Source organism: Antedon mediterranea, chromosome 1, assembly GCF_964355755.1.
Source record: "Antedon mediterranea chromosome 1, ecAntMedi1.1, whole genome shotgun sequence".
Classification (NCBI taxonomy): domain Eukaryota; kingdom Metazoa; phylum Echinodermata; class Crinoidea; order Comatulida; family Antedonidae; genus Antedon; species Antedon mediterranea.
Window position 1 is genome coordinate 11,433,684 of NC_092670.1, and position 20,139 is coordinate 11,453,822.

Consider the following 20,139-nt stretch of genomic DNA (forward strand, 5'->3'; position numbering starts at 1 on the left):
AGATTTCTTTATTTAAAATAATAAGAATGTTGTCAATAAAGATGGTCAGCTAGTTTTTGGTTTTTCATCCCAAACGATGATTTGTTTGAATTCCTCCCTTTCATAATACATAGGGCTAGACCCAAGTCTTTAGTTATTTCGAGGCTTTTCGATGTTTGTCTGAACCACCTGAAATTGGGCCTGATATACAAGCTCAAATAGTATACGTATGAAACGTTATATGTGCCAAAACATTTATAAATATTAAGTCAAAACTCCGTCTGGAACACAGACTAATACATTATAGGCCTACACCAATTAATTTGAAACGATAAATATGAGGAAATATGGGAGAAATAAGAAAATGCCGTCCCAACCAAGATTCGAACATGAAACCTTCTACTTAGTATGGAGCCGTCCTAACTATTAAACCACATGGAGTTTTCATTTGTTCAAATTCGATTAGATAGCGACGCTTTAAAGCTCAGGTAAAGGCATGAATTTTAAATATAATATTTGGTTAATTGTACATAAATCAAATATTTGTAACAGAAATCAAGATGAAAAAAACATGAATTTCCCTTAATATGGCCAAATACAAAATTTTGCAAAATTCTTCCATAAAAACCAGGAAGACCTTTTTTCAGTAGTTAGGTAGTTAACCTAATGTAATAACATGTCTTGTGACTCCCTAGAAGGTGAAAAAAGATGGTGGATATACGGTGGATAATTTTTGCTATAGCATGAAAATAAAAATTTGAAGTTGAATAAAAATTCCAGAAATGTAATATTCAAGTTATATTACCTATACTTAGTCATCTGAAAAAATGTTTTACCACACTGTTTATTTTTCGTAGCTTTTTAAAATGCCTCTCTATTTACAAAATTTGTGTACAAAAGAATAGAGATTTTACTGTGTAATTTGAACTATCCCCCCACTGATAAGAAAGTGCTTATTTTTAACAAGCTCGTGTAACACAAATAAAATCCCCAAAATTATGAAATATAGGGGAAACTATAGATCGATAATTATTCGAAGGTATAATCAATAGAATTTTTTTGCCCGCACCTGGCCTTTAACACACTCGGCGTCGACGATATAAATTATCAGGCAAAGACTACAAATTATTAAACGCCCGGTAATATACTGAATATTAATTGATTAATTAATTTAGAAACGATAAACATGAGGACATCTGTGAGAAGGAGAAAACAATTTCAATGCACCAGATTCTATGTGCCGTATGAATACAAATGGCCGGCTGTATACCAGAGACAATGTGTAACATGATTGTCATGCCTGTATTATGTTTAGGGAATGGGTTGTATGTAATGATACTGACGTGTGACACGGATGTGACAATGTATCATAGAATTTGTCTATGATAGTGTACAAATTATATAAACAGTACTGAGAATTGGCTATAGAATTTGAAAATATAGTTCAACATATATAGGATAAGAAATTAATATCTGTTTTTACTGTTATCTGGGGAAATCATCGATCGGTCTGAATCAATAGTGTCATCGGTTTCAGTATTTCAAGATTTTGTTGCACATTGAGTTTCAATGTCAATATTCCATATCTATAGAGAGCTGTTACATTACAAAGCTAGATCATGATAAATCAAAACATATGCTATTACGTGACATATTCAACCAACCTGGGCCCAGAGGCAAACGCAACACGACGGAGAGGACATGAACAAACATTGAAATGCTAAATGAGTGTAATATTACCTGCTTAAGTTATCAGTATTTTGAATTTACAGATTAGAAATGTTAGCCTGTTTATGTCTATTGTCCAAATAATAATAATGTATTCAATTCATTTCAATTCAATTTCTTTTATTTCGGAAATTTCATCCATATCAACAAACGTGAAAACAGAAAAAGAAAATTCGCTATAAGCTTAAATATTATACGTATTATGTAACATTTTTCCAAAATAAATTTGCTGACCCATCCATTAATTTGTTCGTTCTTAGTAAAAACTACTATACGCACTTCAGCTATCAATAGTTCATTATAACACAAACTTTAGCTAATAATATTCATTTTGCATTGAATCTAAAAAGTGTTATTTTTATAGTCGAATTGATGGGATGATAATTAAGTCGTCAAATACTTGTTAACAGTTCTTCTCTAATTATTATGAGTTTGATATGTGTCATTTGGCACATCTAATCGGCATTTCATAAGCTCATTATTTTTGTAGGAAGGAAAGTCATGGTGATATAACAGTCATGCTTCTCAATTCATTTACACACCTTCTATTTTACTAACGGTCCTCAACTGATTGTTGTTTAAAGCTCTGTCTACACTATCAAAATTTAAAAAAGTGTGCCCAAATATGGTAGTGAGATATGGCAAATATGGTAGTGATATGACATCATGGTTTCCATATGGGCACATCATATTATTTGTTTGGTAATGTAGAATATTATTCATCTAACCATCTATCGTCCATTATTACGCCTATTTCATTATAGTCTTCTCGATTTCGTATTTATTTAATCTGATTATTAATTTTACTTGAAAATAATGATTCAGGTACATCTTGCTGTTTACAAATTGTTTTTTTTTTCGCATGATAACGTTTACAACTTTTAAATCAAAGTTCAGATTTGTCTTGCAAATATATTGTTCAAGGTAAAAGCAATGTGGCGCTGTATTTAGGAATTTGTCTGGTTTACTGTTCAAATTACGTCATTTGCCGAGATACATTGGATAATAGGCTGTCTGTCTTATACTAACCATAACACACGTCATATATTATATGTGAGGCTGTATTTAGAAATTTTTCTGGTGACTGTTCGAATTACGTCCTTTGCCGAGATACATGTATACTAGGCTGTCTATCTTATACTAATAACACATGTCACAATGTTACAGTTGATGTGATGATGAATTTAGGGATATTCCTGGTATACTGTTCAAATTACGTCATTTGCCAAGATAAATGTAGGCCTATACTAGGCTGTCTATCTTATACTAACCAAAAACACACGTCACAATGTTATATTTGACGCTGTATTTAGGAATTTGCCGGGTGACTGTTCGAATTACGTCATTTGCCGAGATACATTGGATAATAGGCTGCCTATTTAACCAATAACATACATCACTTAGGAATCGAGAACACCGAGAACTATCGTACAAGTACAAAGGTTAATGCAAGTACAAGATTGAGTTCGTAATAATACACATCATCCATTATTTTTCCTCTTTGGTTGTTAAATGAGAAAATCGTAGTAACCATTAGTAAAGCTGAAATAGACCCAGCTAAAACGGAAACACGATCTTTCATCTATTAATAGATAGGCACTTGGATTAAGTGCTGCTATGCCAACGGTGATCGTCCTTATATCTTGCTTGATGATGTTTCTCATCGGGAAATATTTACTTTTTTACTTGATTCAATTTAGAGCGTCGACTTATGTCGTCTGTTGTATAGGCCTGCGTCGTGTAGGCTCAGCGAACAATATTATCTATCTTCCGTTTATCGTCTTGAATTAATTGTGATGCTATTCGAATGATATTTCTTATATCTTGCTTGATGTTTCTCATCGCGAAATATTTATTTTTTACTTGACTCAATTCAGAGCGTCGACTTATGTCGTCTGTTGTATAGGCCTGTGTCGTGTAGGCTCAGCGAACAATATTATCCGTCTTCCGTTTACCATCTTGAATTAATAAAGTGGTGCTATTCGAATAATATTTCTTATATCTTGCTTGATGTTTCTAATTGCGTAGTATTTACTTTCTCAGCTTTTGAGATTAAAAGTCATTCTATGAATGTTTATACGCTTTCCAAACGTATGCAAAATGACTTTTCGACTCGACAGCTGTGTGGTCTAGTGGCGCAACATGACTAAGGTCGTTATTTAGACTTTTATGCCAAGTTGTTACGTCCCATACGATTGATCTTTAGGGTCTAATTATTACTGTTGAATTTCTTGGACTGTGAACTTTTACCGGATTTTTTCAAATCTAGATATAAGTCGAACCAAAAGAAGAACTACACAAAGATAATAATAATGACCAATCAATAATGCGTGTCTTTAATTGATGTTGCAAGAAACATGACGTTTACGTGTGGGCTTTAATAAGATATACCTATATGTTATGCACTGTCTATCAAACTTTGTGTGACAACAAAATGTGATATGCTCATATATGGACATGATGATGTTATATCACTACCATATTTGAGCATGTCACTAATATTTGAGCACATCACACATTTTTTTTTGTCAAACCAGTTTGATAGTGTAGACATGGCTTTTAGTTTAAAGCAGGTTAAGATGTCTCCGTATATTTTATGTGTTACTAAAACTCTTAGCATGGGAAACGTATTAAATTGTTAATTAAATTAATTACTACTATTAACCAACAATGTATGTAAGTGAGGATGAAGTGTAAAAGTGGCAAGGCTGGTTGTGGTTGGGTAATGACTAGCTGACACAGAAGGAAGTGTTTAAACTCCTTCTGAAAGAGGAAAGAATCTGTGTAAAAGTGTCACTTTCATCTATCATAGCGGTTTCAAAGGCTCGGGTAACTAAAGTTGTGAACAGTGTATCGTAGTAGCACACAATTAGGCCTACAGAAACACATTATCGTACCCCCAGCTACGACGGTAAAATGATATCGGGCCTAACTACGATCGTTACAAAAATACTAATGAATGACATCAAAGAGTAATCGTACCGTTAACGATTCTATAACAGAACAACTGATTTAATGTTTAGCCGATAAAACATACATCTATTCGATTTCAAGCATTAACCGAGTAATTCAGTCAAAATGGAGTCATTTAGCCTGATCTCGTTCATTGAACATAAAAGCTTAAAGAGATTCAATACAGGGGAGTATTTCACGTTGTTACTATGTTGAAGTTAACTGGTTGCCATGGTCGGTCGATCAGATGGTGCAATCACAAGTTTAAGTTTCGTTGAAACATTATTATTTTCATAATAAAGCGCTCAGAAACTACATTAAAGATACACATAACTCGAGATTTTAATAAGCCTTTGTGACGTCATCAATGAATCGATTCTCTTGAAAATAAATAGACATGGTCTATAGGTATATAGCTATTTAATTTCAGAAAAATCATAATGTTATCGTGCAGGCATTTACAACTTGTAACATACTGTCAAACGCAATTGCTTTAAGTGTACACATTTTTCCAATTAATAGGCTGTACGCTGGGTCGCAAATAGAGGTTCTTTTCATGGGAAAAGGAACAAAATTCTTTATTAATTCTATCAAATTTTTGTTTTGTTTCCTAGCCTTCTGAAGCGCAGTGTTCGAGCCCGGTAACAGTTGATACAACTTAAACTTCACACCGGCGTAAGTCCGGTTTCATTAAGTGACGTGTCCGCCCTCTATTCATCACCCTAACCACTTTATACACAATCACCTGCAGTTGATGTAGGCTACTACTACTACAATAAGTTTAGAACAATATTGAATTGGGTCAAAGGAAATACCATTTTTACAGATGTGTGAAATATATTAGTTCATTTGCAAACATCACAGTAAATCATGCATGAACAGACTTGCAGAGAACCGTTTATATTGCAATCAATTTCCGTTTTTCTGTTGATGTATTGATTGTGTCAACTGGTGGTAAACGGGAATGCAAATCTTGTCACCTCCTCGAGAGTTAACTACTAAAATTAGAGTTTGCAGCAAGATTAGGTATAGGCCTATGATTAAACCAAACCATCTTTTCTAAATAATCTCTCTAAACACGCCAAAATCGATGGGTTTCGAACCGAGGGTTCTGTCCATTCAGCCAATCTGAAGAAAGGAATTAAAATTGATATCTCTTATTGTTACGTAACCAAGTTGATCAATCACAAACGACAGTATTCGGACGATCCATCTCGTAGTGATTGGATACATTCTGACGTCCGTGCGTTGTGTAGGGTGAACAAGCTTTAGTTTGAACAGTTCGTTCTTCAACACTATACACGATTTTTAAACTGACCAATGGACTTTCTACGGCCGCCTACAGTGCTTACAGACTATGCTTGTTGTTGATCGAAGGGTGAGGTCTCCTCCTGGAATTTACCAAGGAGTACGTAATCTTGTAATTCATGAATAAAAATAATAAAATGCTGCGTTATTAGCGTAAAATCAAGAAATATCGTTGTGTCGCGACAGTTTAAAAAAAAAGAAGTTCATCTTGTATAATTACTAGTATCAAGATTCTTGCAATACAGCTGCACATAATTATACAACAATTTGTAGTTCTAAATTTTCTATCTTAAATTATATAAAACACATTGTTTTCTTGCTAAGTAACAATATTCATAACATAAAAGGGTTAGGGTTAGGGTTATTAAAAGTACAATAAGTTATTTTCAATAAATCTGGTACAAACAAGGCGGAAGTGTGGTAATTTTAGATGAAAATATTCAAGTAAATCCATGATCCAAATAATTTTTGTTTTACAGTTTGTATAAGGAAGCTATAACAATTTTTTTATAAATAATTTGCTGCTTAATTGGTTCGTTTAAAAGAAAAATGAAACAAGCTCGGATAAGCTAGGATTACTAGGAAATAAGGTAGGCCAGTACTAAGAAAACATTCTGTTCTAAAGGTTATTCAATATGATTGCAAAACTGACTGCAATACAAGGAACTTTAAGATGTTATGTCGAATCATAATCTTGGTGAAATAGCTCATACATAAAACTGGTCTGATTATAAGGTTTTCTTCTAATAAATCAGCTTTAAGAAATGTACAATTTTGTTTCATCTTTGAGAAAAATGACAGCAATTTTGAAGTATATTTACCATCTTGAATATTTAAAAGTTTATTGTTTAAACATCTCCAGCGATAGTATATTTTATTGAGCATTGGTGTGGAACAACAATTTGCCATATTGAGAGAAAACGGCAATTTTATTAAATGTAAATTATTTTTCTTCATCTTCCTTTTTTCTACATTTGTTATATGTTCTTCAGATGGGTCTTAGGAAGTAGCTACAACAAAAATAAATTGTGTTCTAATTTTGTCTAGATCAAACCGTAGTTTGACCGGACTATAAATGCAAACGCTAACAAAAGTTAATCTGTGCGTAATGGCACAACGTGTGAGAACGTTATATACGAAAATATTATGAACCATTTATAATGCAAAAGAAGTGCACTTGAGAACATTTCCGCGAGTAATGGGCAATGGAGTTATAAAGGATTTGGACTTAAACGCATTAGTCTAACATAAGTATAGGACCTTTAGTAAGATATTTTGTGTGCCTTAATTGTAAACATGCGTGTATTCAGTAAATATTCGAGGCTATAACAGAATAAAATGTAAACACAAAGGTTGAAAAGTCAATCAGGTTTTAATTAAAATATATTATCTGGCAAGAATAAAAATAATTGTTTTATTAGAGCTAAGCGGGCAAACATTATTCGATAGTGTTCAACACTCCGTATTGTGTGCACGGCACGCTTAAACGTGTCGTCATGCACGTTAAAGGCAAATGTTAATAGGAAGAACGTGAATTTTTCACACAACAATGAAACTCGTAAAAATCGAAAAACAATCATATTGATACCTATATGGTAGTGACTGACCGAAGGAACAACAAACCGACGGACTGAACAATTGAAAATTCAAATATGAAAATATTTAAAGAATAACTGGATATACAGCACTGGGAATCGGGTGGTTACATTTACTTATTCTTTCTGTTTCTGTTTCTCAGCTCCTTAAAGTTGAAGTGTCCCAAAAGAGGGATTCTACTGTACACATAATATGTATTGGTAGTAGACTCAGTAGCGTAACGCAGAGGCCTGGTCCCCTGGTTTAGGAACTCTTAAGTAGCCCTTCTCTTTATCGCTGGAGGCCTCGGGCGTTTTTAGTCTTTTCGACATATTTTAATGCCTGTTTTCACTCTGGGCACTGCTCAGGGGCACATAAGCTCCGAGGCCCCCCTGGGTTAGCTAGTGAGCGCTCATAGCCGTTACGTCATTGAGTATAGAGACTATACGCGAGAATACTCGTGATAAAAACAGACGGTCCTCGCATACTACATATATGCGCGGCAATGTTAAAGGCAAAGTAATATATTTTTTTAGTACAACTGAATGCTGACTGGGCTTACAAGCAGGATTTGAAGACATTCAATTAAGTTTATTAAAGATGTAATAAATTCATACTGATCATCATATTAATCCTTTTTAAATTATGTCTACATAGCAGTGCCGTCTGCTAATAAGGGTTTTTATTGTGTGGGAGATACCGATTAATCATATAATAAATGGTCTGTTTTACGTCATGCAGGCAATAACAAAACAATGCGTAATTATATAACTCGAGTTCATGTTTTTACTGAATCCGATAATTCACTACAATATTGCAAATTTCGTGTAAGGAGATGATTCAATATTTACCACGCATATGGTGTTATTACTTTTCGACCGGGCAAAGTTTAAAATACTGTTCGTCTAATTGTTTAATTAGAGTCAATATCTAGGTCATCATAACATTCATAAGTCTAATAATCTGCGTCCGCTATTTCTACATCCGGGCATCGAAATGGCCATTAAAAGCTCATGACGGTATGATACTTAAAAAGAGAGAGAATTGCCAAACCTTATACAATTTCGTGTTTCCACAAAAATGTCAGGCAAACTCTCTCAATATCTCCACGTAACAAAAAAAAAATGACTAGAACTAGCAATCCTCCTCCGATAATTCATTACTCTAATGCGGTGACCGATCAGTCGAAAGAACCTGTGGAAATTTGCTAGGCTGTTGAACTATATTTCTGAACACACTAATGTCTGCCGTAGCCCGTAAAATCCTCTGGAAATCAAAGATTGCAAGATAGCTGATATCCAACCGAGCTGTCACTATAGTAGGCTATCAGAATGTCTGGTTTCTCGTGAATATTGGGTATCCTGGATACACATATCACATTATACATTGTTTATAAAACTATGACAGAGATATCGTGTGTTAAATGTATTTAATGTTTTTACATGGTGTTTTTTATTACAAATGTAACGGGGAGCTGAGTCTCACATTTTATAATTATTATGTGACAATAAAGTATATCTATGTCTATGTCTTTGTCTATTTAATACAGCCAGACTTGTATCTAGATGACTTGCGATAGTCAGTTAGACTCTATTTAGTGACGACTGTAGAATCGGGTGGATATCACATAAGCCCTCTACATAATCTCTCTCAACTATAGCACCCAATAAGGCCGATCGGTTTTGAACTGAAGGCTAAAAAACTTGAATTAAACAAAACCTCTGAATTAAACTAAATGAAGCGTTACCGGACTACGCCCATCCCATTATCTTAATTTGTTCAATATCTAGGAACATTTTGTGATACATCGTCCCACATTCGTCACGTGTTACAGTTTATTTGCACATAATGATCATAACAATGGATATTTAAATGATAATAAACACAGCCTGAGGTCAATAGATTATAGAAAACATGTTGGTATTGTGTTATGATAAATATGATAAAAACAAGAAAGAAAGAGAGAATGAGAAAATGTATATTACAGAACCTAAAACGGTATACAGATTTACATTCAGTATTACAAATTGAGATGCGGCATAATAAATTAATAAAATTAAATATTCTATTATAGGTTATGGTTAAAACAATTTGCATTTAAGAATCTACCCCACCTCCATTATGAAATTTGCCATAGTTATAGGTCTATCAAGGTAATCTTAAAGGGGCTCCGGATATCAAAGGGTTAAATCAAAGAACTTATAACACAAGAATCTCCTGTTCTTCAATTTGCATTCAAAACACAGTATCGGAAGTACAGGGTTAAAAGGTCAAACTGGGCGACGCCATTTCACAGCATGGAGCAGCGCCCCCTCCAAACTAGGAAGTCAATTACTCTACCCCCTAGAGTATTAGCAGATCCCCTCTATGATTTTGACTTTCTAATTTGATGCGGGCGCCCTACTCCTCAGTCAATTACTCTATCCCCCCTAGAGCATTAGCAGATCCCCTCTATGATTTTGACTTTCTAATTTGATGCGGGCGCCCTACTCCATGGCTCACAATGGCGCCACCCATAGCTCTATTCTATCCCACAATGCCTTTCGAAATTGTTACGCGCTTCGGACGAACAGGAGATTCTTGTGTTATAAGTTCTTTGGTTAAATGTAGCTGCGACACGATCAGTTCCACGCGCGCCCTTTACACCACGCGCCGCGGAGAATACGTAGGCGTACATAGTACAGTACTGTTGGTATTTGTCGCAGCCACACATAAGATCAAACGACAATTTTACATGTTTATCAAAAGCTTCCTGGTTTACTTATTAGGCTAATAAAAATAGGAAAAAGTAAGAGGATAAAAATGATGCAGTGTATGTTTTCATCTTCAAGTCTACAAAAACAAAATTTAATACCATATTACAAATTATTCTCATATAAAATCGTTTCGTGGCTTCCGCGCTACGCAGACGACATAATCCTTATTCATTAAGGACCGTTTTAAGCAATGTTTGAAATGCACATTCATGTCGTTTAATTTAATCATATTTCTATTTTTATTATTGTAACTTGTTCATATCGAGTCTTGACGCAAGCACCTGGGAAAAACTGGTTGTAAGCGGTTTTCGTCTTGTTACGACACAATTTTAAAATATAACCTACTATAATACTTTGCGAATAAATTACGAATATACTCAACATTATCTTTATTATTCATTATAACACACTAAGTAGATTTTTGTCATTTGATTGGACGATTGTGGGTCACATGATATTAAATAAATCGTTATGTACCACTGTTATATATAGCACATCTCCTCACAGTGCAAGGTGAAATCCAATTTTGTATTGGCATATTCAAATTGGCACTCGGTCAGAGCAAAACATGTTAGAGAGCGATATTTACTAATTTAGAACAAAAAGCACATAATTTTGGTAAATTAATGGTAACTACTCTAGAAGACGAGAAATCGTTGGAAATAAACAGAATTAGCCAATAGACCAGTTTCAGTTGCCTTGCGATTATTTGCATCGTTAATTCTCCTCAAGCTAGGCCTATGTTGTTTAAAATTCACAGTAGGTTTTGTTACAAAAGACTGTTTGTTTTTTTCGTTTGTTCGTGCAATTGGGCAACTAATTTCATGAGGTGAAAGTAAAATTGTATATTTTTACGCGGCTTTGTCTCGTGAAACATCCCTTTAATCTTTCATCATTTTATTAATTTCCTCGAAATAAACATTCATGTTTGTCATGTCATGTTTAAAAGCCAAAATGGTCGTGATCGGATGCGGTTCCTTCTCCCCCTCTCTTTCGTCATTCAATTACATTTGAGTAGACTTTAAGAGAAAAAATATAAACCGTATACTCTGAATAAGTTCTTTTTTTTTTTCTTGTTTAAAAAATAATAATACATACACCGAGAAGCTTAGACAAATTGTCCAACCTCGGCTCACCTATGATGGTTATTGCATCCTAGGCCTCGGTTAACAGACCAAAAAATGTATTTTTCGTCCAAAACAATAAAGAAATTACATTATTAATATTGTGACACCAGTAATAGGTTTAACGCTCTGTTAATTACATTCACTATCATTTTCTTCAAGGTAATACCACTTTAGTGTTCCTGATGAAATCTCAAATGGCCATTCACAATCAAATCCTAATGTTCTCAATTAAGATTTAGTCGGCATAATGTATAGACAACATGCACTTACATTAGGATACGAATACATCCCTGTTAGATGCTACAGTACCGTACTACTAACATTATAATTGAAGGCAATAAAATGCCATAATTTTCACGGTCATCATTCAGTTTTCACGTAAGTAATATTGTAACCTCTAATTTTCGCAATCAAATTATTCCATTATCGTGTCAATGTTCGCTGGCTCTCGTGTTTTTTTATTTGGTTTTTCTGTTTATGTTATTAGGCCTACTGCTTTCAAATTAATTGACAAACCAATTTCATAATTCGACAGTGGTACCACAAATAGATATTGTACGCACGTGTACATTAACAATTACGTAATAATCATGTGTTTGTGTTATTGGTTATAATATTTGAGATTGTATCACTGATATTGGGCCTACTGTAGGTAATAATTATATTGTTTAGATTTATTTTATTTCATGCGTTTTTATTCCAAAAAGTACTGCATCCTTCACACATGCTACACTTTCCCGATGCCATAATTGTAACCATTTTTATTTCATTTTATTTATTTTGTTAGATAATAGCAAATAATAACATAAAATACACAATGAACAACGCTAGTAGTTCACAATCCAGATGCAAGGGGTTTTCCACAAAAAGAAGCCAAGTGGCTCATCACATAAAAGCATTGTGATTCAGTGGTTCGCCAAAATCTAGTTTAGTTCTAAATTGGACGCAAGGCAGGGACATAAGCTCTACAAAACCGAGTTGACCAATGACAAGCATTAGGCTAACCTTAACATGTTGAGGCTTGGTTCTAAATTCGACGCAGGGACGTAAGCGCAAAGCAACCGAGTTGACAATGTGACGGCTGTATCGTAGGCCATAAACCAAACCCTATTGCAGGCGTCATGTAATTCGTATGTGAAACTGTAGTACAGTATTAGGCTGTGACGCAATAATGTGGCGAGCAGAGAATCGGATACATTCTTAAGCTATATTAATGTAAAGTAAGAAATCGTAAGTTAATGAAAAAGCGTATTGTTTTAAAAAACACAATTTTCTGACCAATTTTTTAGAAATGATTTTCAGGAAAATATTGTCATATTTTCCATGTCTTTGTTGTAATCACTTTCAATTAAGCATGTTTACACAAAAAGTAAGCTGAGAAAGTATGAGTGGATCTCCAGCTATCCGTGGTGATGTCGAAATATTGAAATTAGCGTTTGTCTTTTCTTTATTATTATCTTCAAAAAGAGAGAAATTATTTCTTATTATTATGGTTTGTTATTGATTCCAGCTATTTCATTTTTGTTCCGGTCACATTATCAAAAACATGAATAATATATAAATTAATCTATGTAATTATGAAACATTAATAAACATTATGTTGCCAGAAGGCTGCATCTGTATCCTTACACAAAAAAAGCGGAATTCCAAAAATGAAATTATTTCTTGAAAATTTATGACATGACGTTTTAAACTGTTACTGAAAATATATACGACCTTAAGCATTTTAAACATGGGTCACATGATGAGACTAAATTACCTCATGTTGAAATATTGGAAATCCTGAACATTCACTAATGTCAAAACGAATGAGAAACATTTCCTAAAACAATTTTAAGAAGGTAATTTTTAAAGATACGCCGCAAACGCAATGACATAAAAATAAACGACACGCTTACTAGCAAATATTACGATACATCAAAAATGACTTTTTAAATGGCAGAAAAAACACGAAAACCAAACTGATCGTTTGTTTTGAGTTAAAAAGGTTATTGTTACACTACAATGAAACTTTCCAAATATCCAATTTGTTAGGCCCGACTGACTACTAGGATGACTCGCGCGTACAAAATCGTAATTTATCAACATTTAAACGCGCGCGTACAGAACCAAACCTTGTCTTAAATAAAAACAAAATCGTACTTTATTATTCTTGTTTAAACGCGTGCGTACAAAATCGTACTTTAATATCCTTTGTGCGTACAACACAGTACTAATTTGATCGTTTTAATAAATACCGACAGGCGTAGTAAACTGTATTCCATCATAGATGTTGGCATTCAATAATTAAAACTACGCCATGTGTTACAAATGGTCAAGAAATTAGAACAATCAACAAACACCTGTAGGCTAACACGGCCGGCTTCAACTATTCCGTTTTCAGAATTATGTGTAGGCCTACACGTGGGACTTCAATATTGTTAATTGCTTAATAATTGTTGATGACTAATATAATAATGGAAGATTGCTCAAATTAGCCTATAAATACTGTTTTCATTCATTTTACGTTCATTTTTCCGAAAATGTGAGTTGAGTCTGCAATTATAAAATCACTTATTTTCTACAAATGTGTGATTTAGTACAGGTCCGCTGGTCAATAAAAGCCATGGAGAGATTTGATCCCTGGCATTAACTAGCCGGTTTTTGGCCAGTAAATGTGTACAGACATTGTGTATGTTTAAAAAATTGATGAGCAGTAACATTTAATTCGAGCCAGTAACAAAACTGTTTTACATGCCGAATAACCTGAATGACGACCCTAGTATTTTTTTACGGTAAATATTGTTTATCAGCATCAGTGTTTATAGTTTCTATCTTACGTTTAAAATAAATTATAGTACAGTATTAAAATAAAAGCAAATACATGGACACTGCATGTACACTATAGTTAAGTTACATATTAATTCAATGCAAAATACTGGTTGATGCATACAGTAGTCTTCGTCTATTTCATTTAGGACCGTTGTTAATTTAATAGAAATACTTACATCCTAGGTTTAACAGGATCAGGCAATCTGTACTAGCAACACTGTGATATTAACTATGTTTGAAAGAAGAAGATCGTACTTACAAGTTAATCAATTAGGTAGCGGTTGTTTCATAGAGCGTAGATGCAATCCGTCCGTTTCGTTTCAATCTTCTTGGCTAATTGAACACAACTACTACTCAGCTCTATATTTTCACCAATCCCATGTCTATATTCGAGGCATTGCCAATAACGAAGTCTGATTGGTCAGAATTTTTCACTTAATCGACGGATCACCAATAACAACATAAGTTACGATGTAAACCATTTATTTTCACGTTCATAAAAAATTCAAATTAAATCCGTTAATTTTGGTGATAAAATGAATTGATTACCTATTCATTGTTAATAACTTTATTTTCGCGGGTCGTTAATTCGCGATCGTTCTATAATAATAATAATAATCGGACTCTAATATAATGAGATCATGCATAGAATGAAATGTGATCATTGCAAAATTGACAACAGTAATTGTACAGACATTAATTCATTTTTGTATCCATAAAACGTTGGCGCTTAACAGTTTAGGTGACGTCACAGTGACGATCCAGCAATTAAGCAAATAGGGTGGTGGGGTTGGGGAGAGAAGGTACACAAACATGACATTTGATATGGTAGGCTAAAAAAATTCTACAGACAGTTTTTCCCCTCAAGACTTTCTCTGAATAAATTGTTATAGATCAAACACCGGTAGGTTATGTCAACGGATTTGTGACTGAATGGTAGAGTTTAGCTCGTTAAATTGGAGTAGGCCTACTTGGTTCGAAAACATCGACTTCATTTTGTAAACAGAATGACTAACTAGCACTAAATTGATTAATACAGAAAGCATGCATACTTTGATGTCCATAAGATTTTTTATAATAACTCTGTACCTTATTATGTCCATTTTGAAAGAATTAATAGTTACCACACAAGAAATAGTCAGTTAAATTAGGATACCCTTTTCAATTGGTAAATGTAATACCACTTTTTATTATCGTGGTTTAAAAGCTTGGAACGATCTACATAATTACATAAAATGTATTAACAATAATAATATTCCTAAACATGCTGTTAAAAAGCACTTATCGAGTCTCATACCATTATAACAAATATTTTTAAAAATACGCATGTAATTAAAATTACATGCGTATTTTGTATTTATTTATAGTCTTCACATTTTTAGTGTATCATATTTTTAAGTCTATTTCTCTATGCCATTTTTGTTTATTGTGTACTCGTTTTTGTAGTTTTACCGTTTTTTGTTTTTGTCGCTCAAGTTTATGATAATAGGATCCCATTGGAAATAAGTTGTTTTTTCGACTTTATGGGCTATCCTAGGTTTCTTGTGTACTGTGCAATACTTTATGGGCTATCCTAGGTTTCTTGTGTACTGTGCAATACTTTATGGGCTATCCTAGGTTTCTTGTGTACTGTGCAATACTTTATGGGCTATCCTAGGTTTCTTGTGTACTGTGCAATACTTTATGGGCTATCCTAGGTTTCTTGTGTACTGTGCAATACTTTGCATGTTTCTATTAATGTATTTTTAATCTTTGTCTTGTAATTTTATGTTGAAACCTGAATAAAATCAAATCATACTTGTACCTAAGCAGTTTGTGCCACCACACAATGGATTTCAAATGATGTATAATCTGCCTTGTGTGTCTGTGTTTTCTAATTACCATGTTATGTAGGCATTGAACGGTGAAACTCTTCCCTGGTGTAGGTATCTCTAGTAGGCCTCGAGTGCGATTAGATCCGCGCAATAAATGGCCAGGAACTTCATAAACTTTGGAATGTCACATGACAGGTTGTATTATCAATAAAGAGATAATATACAACAATTAGGCCTAGGCCTCTACTGCACGCGTCGGTTATTGAAAATGAAAGTGCGACGCTTATTGGTCACGTACGTTTGCATTAGACTAGACAACAGGTAATAATAATAATTACAGAAATCATCATCAACCGTTACCGTATATATACCGCCGGCTTAGAAACAAGTAACGTCGGTAAATGACATGAAAGAAGACAAGTATTTACGTAAATCTGATATGAACAGAAAACAAACCTGTGATATATAATTTACAACGCAACAATATCAGGTATCCACCTGCGAATGTCAATTACGCTGATTGAATCAATAGCGTCAACAACCCAATGAAATCGCGTACATCTCATCAATGAAGACACGCTCTTATTACCCCAGCTATTACGACTGCGTCTCCATCGCCAACACTTAACTAAATTAAAATACGTCAACCCGGGAAACTGACACGTCCTGACAGCGTTCTTTTCTCCTGCCTTTTAAAACGGTGTTTCTATTGAAATATGTGATTCAAACAGGTGGCTCACGACATATATGTTTAATTAATCAATTCATATCTTTTTCAACCCTTCACCTCGTCTAACCGTCAACTTGATGCTTCATTAAATAAGATATTGTTATTAGTTGGTTAATAAGCTGTTTTTTTTTTGTTTAACATTTCGAATTTTTGTCACATACGGTCTATATTCTTCAGAAAGGTATGACAGGCAATTGAAGCGTTATGGCCTTGGCCATTACTACTAAGTTACCCACTTACCTTAGGCTTAGCCTATTGTTTACTCTTCCCTGCCCTCATCAATACTGTATAGGCTTAGCACCTCCTTCTTAGTTGATGCAGTGTGTTAGTAGGTAAGGCTCCATTTACATTTGCGATTCGGGCTGGACGCGAATTTGTTTTTAAGAATGAATAATTCATGGTAGAAATTAGGGTACATTATAGCTACATAAGAATGGACAAGTTGTGTTCACAACTTCATTATTAAATCTCGAATATAAATTTCAATCAATCAGTTAATGTTACCGAAATATTGAATAGCACGCCCTCTGTTGGTCTGCATTTCCAGATATTGAACGCTTAACGGTAAATATTTTCTTGTAAAATAAACGAATCAATTTCTGGCGTTTTAGCGTAAATATAAATATATTGAGTTTGTAAACATTGCGTATCACGTCCTTGTCTCCATATAATAATAGTTAATTTTGATACATATCTTTAGCTTTCGTCGTAAGTACGCTCGTACTGTAATAAATCTTTAAAATAAGTCAAAACTAACACCTTCTGATCTTGCTTAGTGCTCAGACCATTTATCTACAATTTATTACAATTTGAGACATAGTATTTACGTTTACACCGATATATTATTTTTGAAACACCAACAAATCCAAATGCCTAACTTTAATGTTAGATTATTAATGTGTCTTATATATAATTGTATATAATATAATAAGAATAATATAATACTGAAATAATAATCTAATCTATCTACTTTAATATCAGGGAGAGCTGTGTAGTATCCAAAACGGATTAAAAACTATTTCAGAATTAAATAAGTTTAATGTATGTTTGCCAAATTCCCAAAAGTAGTTAAGACTGGCACGTCGACCCACATTATAAATAACTATTTAATTGACCCCCCCCCCCTCATGATATTTATTGATAATTAATTTACCCCCTCAACAAACTAAAAAACTTAATTTTAAATAGGGACTAAGACACGTCGTTAATTTAAGATGAAAAACATCATTCTCATAATAATTGCTTTCATCTATTTGATCATTTTCAAAGAACATATTTTCTAAATGAAATGGCACCAACGTGACCAGCTAAAACATTTGGAGCGATAAACGAACAAACTAATGCATATCAAGTACGATGGCCTTTTAATCGATAATCAAAACGGTAATTGTAAATTAAAGAACATTACAGCACGAATAGCTGTGGAAACGATAAAGCATATAACATAATGTCCATTAAAACAATCTATAAACTAGAATGCATTAGAACATTGCTAATTGCATGTAAAACGGTCAATTAGCGTATACTGTTATTGTTAGTTGACTTACCTGTTCACGTTATTCCTGATCTCAAGCTTTCCGGTTTTAAAATGTGTGCGCACGCGGTTTTAAAATGTGTGCCATAAATGTGTATAACATTATGAAAAAGTCCTGAAGCACCGCTGTTTCCTTCACGACGCGCGGCTCGTTCTGTTTTACCGCTAGAAACAAAAAGTTGGGTTATTATCAGTGACTGGGTGCCAAGGTTTATATCTCATAAATAAACCTGATGCTCAGAGCTACCCTTTAAATTAAGTTTTCTTGGAACAATGTGAACCTGATGCCTGGAGCTACCCTTTAAGTTGTCGATTTTTCTTGGATAGTGCATCGCGTAATATAGTCTTCCGGGCTCAGTTGGAAGTTTCGTTTGGATATAGGTTATGGAGGTTTAGATACATATATACATAACATACATAATGTAATATATGATAATGTAATGCAATAATACAAAAACAGGCTAACGATAATACAGTATGTGTATGTCTCTATTTAAATCTATCATATCGTACTCATAAACCTGTTTTCCATGTGTTCGCGCTACCCCGCGATTTTCATTTTCATTTCGCGTCATAACCCATCCTGATCTGTGATTGGTTACACAATATTCCGCGTCACAAAAAGTAGACACAATTCGTACTAATTAACTAACCACGTATGCCTACTAATTTATCTGAAGCGAAAAATTCGTCTCAGAGAGGGATTTGTAAGATGGAAACTTAAATACGCATGCGTAGGCTATAGGCTGACGCTTTCGATTCGCGCGACCAAACATGCTTTATTTTCCATCAAGCGCATGCGCCACCAGTGTGATACGCACGCTATAAAAGTCTGAGAAAAGTAAAATGATAAACTGTAGGCGACTGTGTAACAGGTGGTTATTTGATTGCTCGTTTCATAATAATACTATAACGTTTATTCAGCTGTACCTTTATGAATAACAGAACTGTCATACGTAGCCGTTCATAGTCACATTATTGTAGATTGTTGGTTAAGTAGTCGAGACACGTCGTCCAAATCGATTTAGTTTACCTTTTACATTGTTTTAATTATTTCCTTTCCATTTTAACGATTCGAAAATAAATATTATATGATGATAAAACTACCAACAATATATGTCTGCTTTGTAGACGCGCTTGACGGCTTTAAATTAATTTGAGTTTTCTGTGGCCTTACCAATTATCTCATAATAGATTTCAAAATAAACTGTTTAGCAATTGATGTATTATACAACTATAGGTGACAATTATATAATTGACACGTAGGTCCATCGCAATAATTTGACCAATCACGACGCGATTGATCATCCTAAGCGTCGCTTATGATTGGTCAACTCACTTGCGTTGCAGCCAAGTGGGAACAAAACAAAAACAAAGTTATGTCCAAGTTTAGGATATGTGCCCATATATGGAAATGATGATGTTATATCACAACCATATTTGGGCATACCACTACCACATTTGGCCATATCACACATTTTTGTTACATTTAGTTTATAGTGTAGACCGATATTTAAACAAACATATTATTCATCTGACTGTAATTTCACTCGAAAAATGTATGATTTACGAATGGATTTAAAAAAAATAATGAATGAATACATGAATCTTAATAACAGTAAATTATGATATTTCCATATATCAAACTTTCAATAAAATTCAATAACATATCAAATGTATCTAGCTTCATATCATATTTAGAGATAATGACATATCAAATGAATATAATGACATATCGAATTATTTAATAACAACATAAATTCTATATAATAATGCAGAATATATCATGCAATCCTCAATAGAAACATCATGTTACGTCTATTCG

The 20,139-nt window shown here is 33.8% G+C and overlaps 1 protein-coding gene across 1 annotated transcript in view; it reads right to left on the minus strand.

Annotated features, from left to right (window-relative positions):
• LOC140056370 (bombesin receptor subtype-3-like) overlaps positions 1-14,566 on the minus strand; it is a 37,565-nt gene extending 22,999 nt beyond the window's left edge. The window contains exon 1 of the mRNA XM_072101730.1: positions 14,496-14,566. The gene's annotated coding sequence lies outside the window, so the exon portion shown is untranslated. The remainder of the gene's footprint in view (positions 1-14,495) is intronic.
• Between the last annotated feature and the right edge of the window lie 5,573 nt (positions 14,567-20,139).